The sequence below is a fragment of the Eumetopias jubatus genome, unplaced genomic scaffold (genome assembly GCF_037043125.1).
Source record: "Eumetopias jubatus isolate StellerSeaLion01/CBP00866 unplaced genomic scaffold, mEumJub1_p1.0 scaffold_15, whole genome shotgun sequence".
Classification (NCBI taxonomy): Eukaryota; Metazoa; Chordata; class Mammalia; order Carnivora; family Otariidae; genus Eumetopias; species Eumetopias jubatus.
The window spans coordinates 67,727,568-67,736,836 of NW_028274821.1; the positions used below are offsets into that span (position 1 = coordinate 67,727,568).

General features: G+C 41.5%; 1 non-coding gene across 1 annotated transcript; it reads right to left on the bottom strand.

Moving 5' to 3' along the window:
* Positions 1–106, bottom strand: LOC114213608 (U6 spliceosomal RNA). Its single transcript, XR_003610240.1, has one exon. It is a non-coding gene; the product is annotated as a U6 spliceosomal RNA (small nuclear RNA).
* Positions 107–9,269: the final 9,163 nt, after the last annotated feature.

Here is a 9,269-nt window from a genome sequence, read left to right on the forward strand (position 1 = left end):
TCAAACATGGAACACTTCATTAATTTGCATATCATCCTTGCACAGAGGCCATGCTAATATTCTCTTTATCATTCCAACGTTACTAGTATATGTGCTGCCAGAGTACTCCAGCTTTTGAAAAGCAAGTTCAGAGGAAGAATGAACTTCCCTGAAAAAATGGAGCCATCTTTTTTTTTTTTGGTAAAGTTGACATACAATGTTACATTAGTTTCAGGTGTACAACTTAGTGATTTGACAAGTTTATATAGTATGCTATGTTCACCACAACTATAGCTACGATCTGTCCCATTACATCACTATTAGAATATCACTTACTATTCCTGATGTTCTTCTTTTTATTCCCATGACTTACTCATTCCATAACTGGAGGCCTGTATCTTCCTCCCTCCTTCACCCATTTTACCCAACCCCTACCCCCAAAATGGAGCCATCTTCGAGATTGGGGATTTGTTTTGAGGAAAACAGGTACCATTGATAAATCCCCTAGCTAAAAGAGGGTCTCTGCTTCCTATGCCATTTCACATTCATGGGAGAAGACACAATCTGCCCAATCTACATCTGACAAAAAGTTTGTCTCAGTGTCCTTAGTTATAGAATTCAGTTGCTCAGAATGGGGCAAATTATACCCTCCTATAAAGTCATGGTCTCAGAATGTACAAATAAGAGTCTGAGGAACAATTTGTAAGATATTCCACTTATTCTAGATAAGGGGGGCAGCCCAAAAAAGTATAAAATTTAAGACTTATGTATTGCTAATCAAAAGCAGAATCCTTAACTACTCCCATAGCTTTTCAGGGCCTTTCTCAGCTTTCTTGGCATAACTTACAGCTATTGCCTGTCAACTCCCTTCTAAGAACACCACCCCTCCCTTTCTTGATCTATACATGAAATCTTGGCTTCCATTCTTGACTAAAGACTCTTTCCATGAATATGTCAGTGGCTCTGTGTGTGTGTGTGTGTGTGTGTGTGTATCAGAAGCAGGTTTATAGGTTAACAACTTTGGTAAAACTCGAAAAAGCACCCTCTCCATACACTATCTAGTTATGTTGTTTTTTTATCTCACACCCAAAAGGCACCTTCTCTGAGGAGAACCACGATGTGCAGGTTTCAGGCTGGCCAAACCCAAGCCAGACATTCATGGATCAGTTGGTTACGGAGTGCCTCCAGGGGTGTCTGAGCGCTTCCAGCCCACACTCAGAACTGACTACAGGAATCCTGAAGATTTTAGATTTGCCTATAAGTCTGACCAGAAAGAGTAAGAACTACTGCTAACTGGAATCCACAAGGGTAGCTGTTCAGTGAGTCAGTGCATCACAAGGAAAGAAGTTACATAGCCCTCCTCTGAGAAATACATTTGGCAGAATTCTGCCATTATTCATGATTTAGATTCCAGGATTCACTAAGAAGAGACAGGAGACTGGGTGTTCACAGATGGAAGAAATGACACCGCTTCAGAGCCAAATGTTCAGCTCTTCTCTGACACCAATCAATATCTAATTTGATTGCTATAGTGACTGCTAATGCAGAATAATGAATATGTGTATATCCAGCATATCAGGTTACTGAGAATTGAATGAGGTTTCAGAATTTTATTTTGTTTTCCATAATCAGTCAGAAGATCTGTTCCAGGTCCAATTAATACATTATTTTAATTCCTTCTTCATAGAGCCATTAGACATTTGAAATGCCCATATGTGTCAGGCACTGCATTACTCACTTGAGAAATAAAAATGACTAGAGCAAAGTTCTTGCCCTCAGGGAGTCTGAAGCCTTCTGAGAAAGCTAACTGTCTGAGGGAAAAGCTTAGGATGATTTTTAGAAACATACGGGATCTTTGCCTATTTGGTATTTCAGCAAATCACTGAATGAAGAGATTTCATAGTCTTTATGAGCACACAAACAAAAACATTTCTTTCATCACATCAAGCAAACCACAATACCTTTTGGCTACCATTCACTACATTCCTGCATGGGTGTGGAACGTGGTTAAACATTTACCAGTAGCAGTACCCTTTCTCAACTTAATTCGGATATAGATGATGAACAATAAAACAGATAGAAGCGAAGCAGCTCTGCTTGAAGTGTGAGGGAGGACCCCCAGACATCTTGTGATTTGGTCTTCCCTCTCACACACAACAACCCCTAAGAAATATTTGTAAAAGCCCCAGGAGGCCACAAGGAGCTATTTGAAAACCAGGCACTGAGCAGATGTCCAAAATTCCCTCCAGCTCTGAAGTCTGCAGAGCTGACACTTAGACACTTCACTGAGAAGAGAGTGTCTCTAGACTAGACTCTTCGGGGCACTGCTCAGGCTCTCAGTGGGCCTGCTTGCAGGCACAATGCCCATTTGCCGCCTCGACACTATGCTTGTTTTGTGTGCAAACTGGATTTAGTCCACCTTGTGCGTCCAATTTCTACCACAAGGCCTGGCACTAAGTAAGTGCAAGAGTGAATACAGAATGACCAACAAATGTGGCTGAAGACAAATAGGATTCTCCCGGAGGAAGCCACTGTGAAAGAAGGGCAGGGGCAGAAATGTATCCTGTTATAGACTAAATGTCTGTGTCCCCTCAGAATTCATATGCTGAAATCCTAACCCTTAATATGGTGGCATTAGGAGGTAGGGTCTTTGGGAGGTTAATCAGGTCATGAGGGTGGAGCCCTCTTGAACAGGATTAGTACCCTTACCAAGAGACACGGGACAGCTCTCTCGCTTTCCTTCTGCTGTTTGAGAACACAAGAAAACAGCAGTCTGCAAGTCAGAAGAGGGCTTTCACCAGAATCCAACCACACTGGCACCCTGATCACAAACTTCTAGCCTCCAGAACTGTGAGATATACATTTCTGTTGCTTAGAAGCCACCCAGGCTGTGGTGTTCTGTGATAGCAGGCCATACTGACTAAGATAATACACTCTGATCACCTCCTAGTTACCTGTGTACCTAGACATATGTACAAACACACTCACACACACATACACTCACGCACGCGCACACTGACTCACACACACACACGCACGCGCCCACGCATGGACACAGAGGCACACACGCCCCTGAGCTTAATTCATGGCAAGAAAGCAACAGCTATATAGAATGCCCTACTTGACTCTCCCTGTTCTAGATAATGTGTGCTCTGGGGCTATTTCCTACACATTTACTTATTCTTTAAACCCCTAGGAAACTGACCAATTCTTATTCCATCCTCCTTTTTGCTTCTAGCCTTTTCTCCTCTCTTATGCTCAGAGTAGACATTCAGGACATGTTAGGGCTTTCCCCTCTTCTTCCCACAATAGGATCTACAGATTCTCATCAACTTTTTTATGTTTATGTCTTTCCTAAAACCAGATACATGGTTTTAGAAACAGTACCACTGAGCAGTGTGACCATTAGAAAGTAGAGTGTGATAGGCATTTCCACCTGCTATGGATACCATTCTATTATTCAGCAACCATTTTATACGGTCGACTCATGTGACATTTGAAATTGACTAAAATATCCATGTCTTCTTTTCATGAACTAACAAGAAAACCGTTCTCCTCCATCATATACTTGGGCATTTTTTAAGACACAGACTTAGGACTTTACACTGCCTTTATTAAAAATCATTTATTAGTTTGATATTTTTCTCTTTTTTAAAAGATTTTATTTATGTCTTTGACAGAGAGAGAGCAGGACAGCACAAGCAGGGGAGAGAGGCAGAGGGAGAAGGAGAAGCAGGCTCTCCATTGAGCAGGAAGCCCCATGCGGGACTCGATCCCAGGACCCTGGGATCATAACCTGAGCCAAAGGTAGTCGCTTAACCAACTGAGCCACTCAGATGCCCCAAAAATTATTTATTAGTTTGGGGTGTTATTTCAGTTGGCTTTATTTTCCTTCTTAAAAAAAAAATCTTGATTTTGATATTCACTGTATTGAGTATCTCTAAAATGTTGTGTAAAGGTATGTACAAATTTTATTTAACTTACTGATAAAATTGCAGGACAATTAAAAGTCCTGTGACATGCCACTATATACCTCCCTTGAGGTTGCCATAGGCCCATTAGCCACTTGTTGAACTAGCAATAAATCTACTACATTACCATTCGGGTGACTTTTCTCCATCTTGTCCTCAAGAAAACACTTTAACCTTACTGAAATCAAGATACACTGATTTTATGGAATCTCTCCTTTCTATCAGTGTCAACCCTCTCATAAATGGGAACAAGGCTAGTTGAGCATGGCTTGCTCTTAGTAAACTCATGCTGTTTTCTTTGCTTATCTGCTTACAAACCATCTGTTTCACCATCTGATGCCAGGGATTGCACACCAAACCCACCAGTTTAATGACTTTACTTTTACCTATCTTAAAACTTAGGCTGACTGCAAGCAGACCTGAGTTTTGTTTTCATTTTTATTAATAAAGCATGACAGATTTCAATAGGAGTTTGTATATAATGCCACTGCAAATAAAAATACATATTAATGCCTGGCCAGGGCCTGGATTTTATCACAACAGGAGAGTTGAGAAAATAGCAGGGTCTGAAGCATATGTTACCCCTGTGGGTCTCCATGCCACTTTCCCCATCACTGTGTTTGTATAGCCCTTCCCCCAGGGGCCAAGCACTGCTCTGAGGTCTGATACTGGTGATAAGCGCCATCAGGCACACACACAGGGTTGATACAAATGATTTGATAATTGGTAGGGAAAGCAAGGTGACATCATGGAAAGAAGGTAACTGCACCGAGATAGCACCAGCCAAACCGCAACTCTCCTCGCCTAGTAGAGATGCACAGTAAACACCAGGAGCACAGATGGAGACAGCAGGAAGCAGCCTATACTTTACCCCACCCTTATCCCCAGTAGGAAGTGTTACTGATTCCACGCTTCATGGGATGGAACAAAACAAGTCCACATCCCCAAATCCATTTAAAAAAAAAAAAAATCATAGTCAAGGGGAATTCAAGGTAAAATCTCGCTCTGTACCATTCATTTTTATCTGAAATGTGTTCTGGATCACGGAGAGGAAGAGTGGAGAGAGTGATGGAGAACTCAGCTAAGACCTCATGCTGTCCTAGGGCTACTCTGTCTGCCTCGTGAAGTCTCTGTGGGCTTCTGAACAAACCCACAGGCGCTGCCTTCCCTCTGCGTGCCTCGCAGCTTTATGTTTCCGGAATTCTATGTCCCTTTATGTAGGAAGTTGATCTTCATAAATTATGGCCCTTAGAGATTTTCTAATTTTTACGTCCCGTGCTGTGCTTCCCACACCCTTCTTGTCTGCTCTCTTTCAGGAAAATCCTCATTGAAACCCATGGAATTAGTTCTCCTCTTTAGTTCAGACCTTATTTATAAAAGTTCTAGAAAAATACAACATTATCTCTCTTCCAGACAGAGTAGTAAAATATTAAAATCTTACAAAGCAAGTCTCCTCTGTACAGTCAAACTCAACTATCAGCATCATCAACTGTAAAGCACCCCACCAAATTCCTAAGCAACAGAGGGTGAGGACCAAGAGAAAGAGAAGCAAAAGTTGCTTCAGTCAAGCACAATATTTTGAGAAGCATTAGGAATAGGTGAGGAACCTGGCACGGTAAATTTTACTCAACTAGAATATTCAGGGAATGGCTCTTTCTGTTTCGGTATGTTTGCTTGCTTTTGTTTTAAATCCCCTAATTAAAAAAACGCCGTGTTACTGTATGATTCCATTTGCGTGTCGTTCTGGAAAAGGCAAGACTAAAGGGACAGAGACTAGATCACTGGTTGCCAGGGGTCAAAGGTGGGAGGCCGGGTTGACTACAAAGGAGCAAGCAGCACAGGGTACTTTGGGGGGTAATGGAACTGTTCTGCATCTTAATTTTGGTGATGGTTGCATGACTCCATGCATTTTTTCAAAACCCATAGAACCATACACTTTTTAAAAAGTGAATTCTGCTGTATATAAAAATAAGTGAAGTAAAATGTTAAGTTGCCGCACGATGTAGGACGAAGATCTCTGGGATACAAGACCTACACTTCACTCCCTCTAGCTCTGTTCCCCTCCCTAGCACTAGAGCCAACAGTTATTCTGGCTTTTATTCTTACCACCATAATTCTTTCTAAAATTACTCTAGGAGATATGCCGTGCAGGGGAGAAGGTCCTCTTCCTTTGGCATGTTTCACCATCTTTAGTACCTGTGTGCCACATCCCTGGACACACAAGGTAACCATCAACACGGCATGGCGGCCCTGGGCAGCCCAAGACTCAGTCGTCCTCGTCCCCCTCTGGCGCTTGGCACTTCCACAGGCCATCACATTTTAATAGATTTTACTAAAGTAGTAACGCATTTATTCATTCGTACATTTCATTACAATGCACTTAGTGAGTTCAAAAATCAGGCTCTTAAGAGAGCAACACGGGGTTGTTTGTGATTAGATTCAGCAACATGGAGATGTTGGTACTGAGCTGGCCTCCTGTATGTATTCTCCGCAGCTTCCCACTCTGCTTGTGACCCCCATAGAAACTCTTGTGACATAGTAGGTGTCTGAAACAGGGTTCGGAGAAATCCTCCCATCACCACAATCTAGTGCATATTTTTAACTCTGCATCGAAGTGCTCTTTGTAATAAATATTTCTTGTATGCTTTTCCAGGTTTGTTTATGATTTGCCCTCAGCATTTCTACATGATTAGTTCCAGGGCACTTTGATGTGTCTCATTTCCAGTACCTTCCATCAGTATTCTCCATCTTTAGAGTTGGTCTCCTGGATTATCTGATTGTTCTATATCTCATTAGTTTTTCTTATATGATTTTTGGGGATCAAAGACTTATTAAAATTTTATACAGTTCAATCATTTGAGCTTCTCATAACTTTTAACTATGCAAACTGATACACAATCACTGGATGGTAGCATACTGGTTGACTATAGTTTTCAAGTGGAACCTTGCCCAGCAGAATCTTGGGAGGCACATTTAAGCATTGTAAGTGTGTATAGAAAGATCACAGTACTTAGCACATTTTGTTTGTTTCAGGTGGCGCCCAAGTTCCAGAGTTTCTGGCAGAGACTGCAGAACTTCACAAAATGGGGGTGGGGGGGCAGTGCAGAGGCTTCCGGTCAGGAGTTATCCTTGGCTCCTCTCTCATCATCCCTCACCTCCTACTGCTTGTCACGTCTTGTCACCTCCCTCACTTCTCTGCCCTACTCTATCCCCACTGCCCCGCCCTTGAACAAGCCTCCACCCTCTCTATTCCTGGACCACAGCCACAGGTCTAAGAAGTTTGACACACAGGAGTAGTAAACATCGGGTGGATGGATGGATGGATGGACGGATGGATGGATGGATGGATGAAGGAATGGGAAGGAAGGAGGGAGGGAACAAAGGAGGGGAGTGGAAAAATGGAAAGAAGGAAAAGAAGGAAATTGTTCTTTTTGATATCACATGAGTAGAGTACTTGCAAATCATAAATGACTGTGCTGTGAAGCACATTGAATTTCTTAGTTCTCTAAGTAGCAGAATGAACCCCAAAACATAATTTCTCCTCTTCCCCATTCACCAAGGATTCCACTATCCATATGGATTGTCAGCATTTGATGATTAAAAATACTTTACGCCCATCAACCAAACACAGAGAAATAAATCATACTCTCACATGTCCCCTGGGCAAGTGATGAGGCATCCAGTGCCTTTTGCAGACAGCCCCCACTACCCTCCTTACACATAGCTGCCCAAGTCCCCAGGACCCACAGCGACAGTTACCTGACTTCCTGTTCTTTCAAACCAGAACATCACTTTTCTTTCTTTCTTTCTTTTCTTTCAAACCCAGCACATCACTTATCCAAGAGAGCTAAGTCGTTCTCCTCACTTGCCTGGGTGTCTGAAACCCCTGCCTTGGAAAGCTGTGTTGGCCAAGAAAGAGGCAGCCTGGGCTATAAATTGCTAAATAACTAAAGTAATGAGCTGGAATACAGAAACCCACTCTTAAGACCCTCATTCTCCTTTTTTTTTTTTTTGGTGGAAACTGACTCTTCACATTAAACTATTGATCATATCTCTGTTGACTAAACTGCTATTTATTTTAGTGGTACGATACTAGAACTTTATCATGTTTATACAGGTGAATGCTTTTTGGCTTACTATGCATGGGGAAAAGCTCCCTAAAATGAATTCAAGTTTATATGTTGGTGGGTGTTAACAGCTTTGGGTACTGCCTTGGTGATTTTGCTTGGTAGAGCTCTATACTGTGGTTTAAACATGGGCTATTTTCCCTTCCTTGCGTGCAACTCTATTGAAAGAAGCTATACCTGGCTTTTTGTCCACAGAAACTTGGGCAGCTATGTGTTTAAAACCTGTTGAGAAGGTAAAAAGCCAATTGCCCACAGCAAAAATTTAGCAGACGTTCCCTAAAGACAGAGAAACTCTTTCCTGCCACCTATAAGTAAAGCATGTAGTGAATGCCCACTGTATGACTGGAGGGTAAGTGGGGTCCCTATAAGCCTGGGCTCAAGCAATTCCAATAATCTGGAGGTTATAAAAAGGTAAACAATGAGGCCAAAGTGGAAGGCTGAATAGCCCGTACAACTGGTTCTACTTTAGTTTATAAGCTCTATGGTACAAAGACAGTGTAAAACTTATTAGGTGTTCAGTCGAGTACTGCACAAACGTGGGTGCCTAATTAATAAGCTTTGTTTGCTGATAGATGGAAAAGCATTCCAAGGTCATGCATCACCTGAGAATCCAGGAGGATGTGTGATTCAAGGTATTAAAGTAAAGGTGGTAAGGAGCCAATAAGTCCTATGCAGCATCCTATGTCAAGTGCTCTTACTCTGAGGAGTAAAAAAAAAAAAGAAAAATTCGATACATTTTTCAATAGGTGATTAGGATAGTGACCGTGTGCTACCAAAATAATAAGAAAACAAGTACTGAAAATTTCAGCCAAACTGAATTTTCATAATTATGTATCTTTAGTAAAGCAAGGTATAACATGTAATCTGCAGGTGGATTTTTTTTTTTTTGCTATTTTCAATCCTTTAAAAAGTAACATAAAAAGCGTCTTTTCTTTTGTTAAATTGAGACATAATCGGCATATAATGTTGTATTAGTTCAGGTGTACAATATAATGATTTGATATATGTGTATATTACAGAATGATCACCACAAGTCTAGTTAACATCTATCACCATTATGAAGTTACCAAAGATTTTTTTTCTGGTGATAAGAACTTTTTTTTTAAGATTTTACTTATTTATTTGAGAGAGAGCGTGCGCAAGGGGAGGAGCAGAGGGAGAGGGACAAGCAGACTCTGTGCTGAGCACAGAG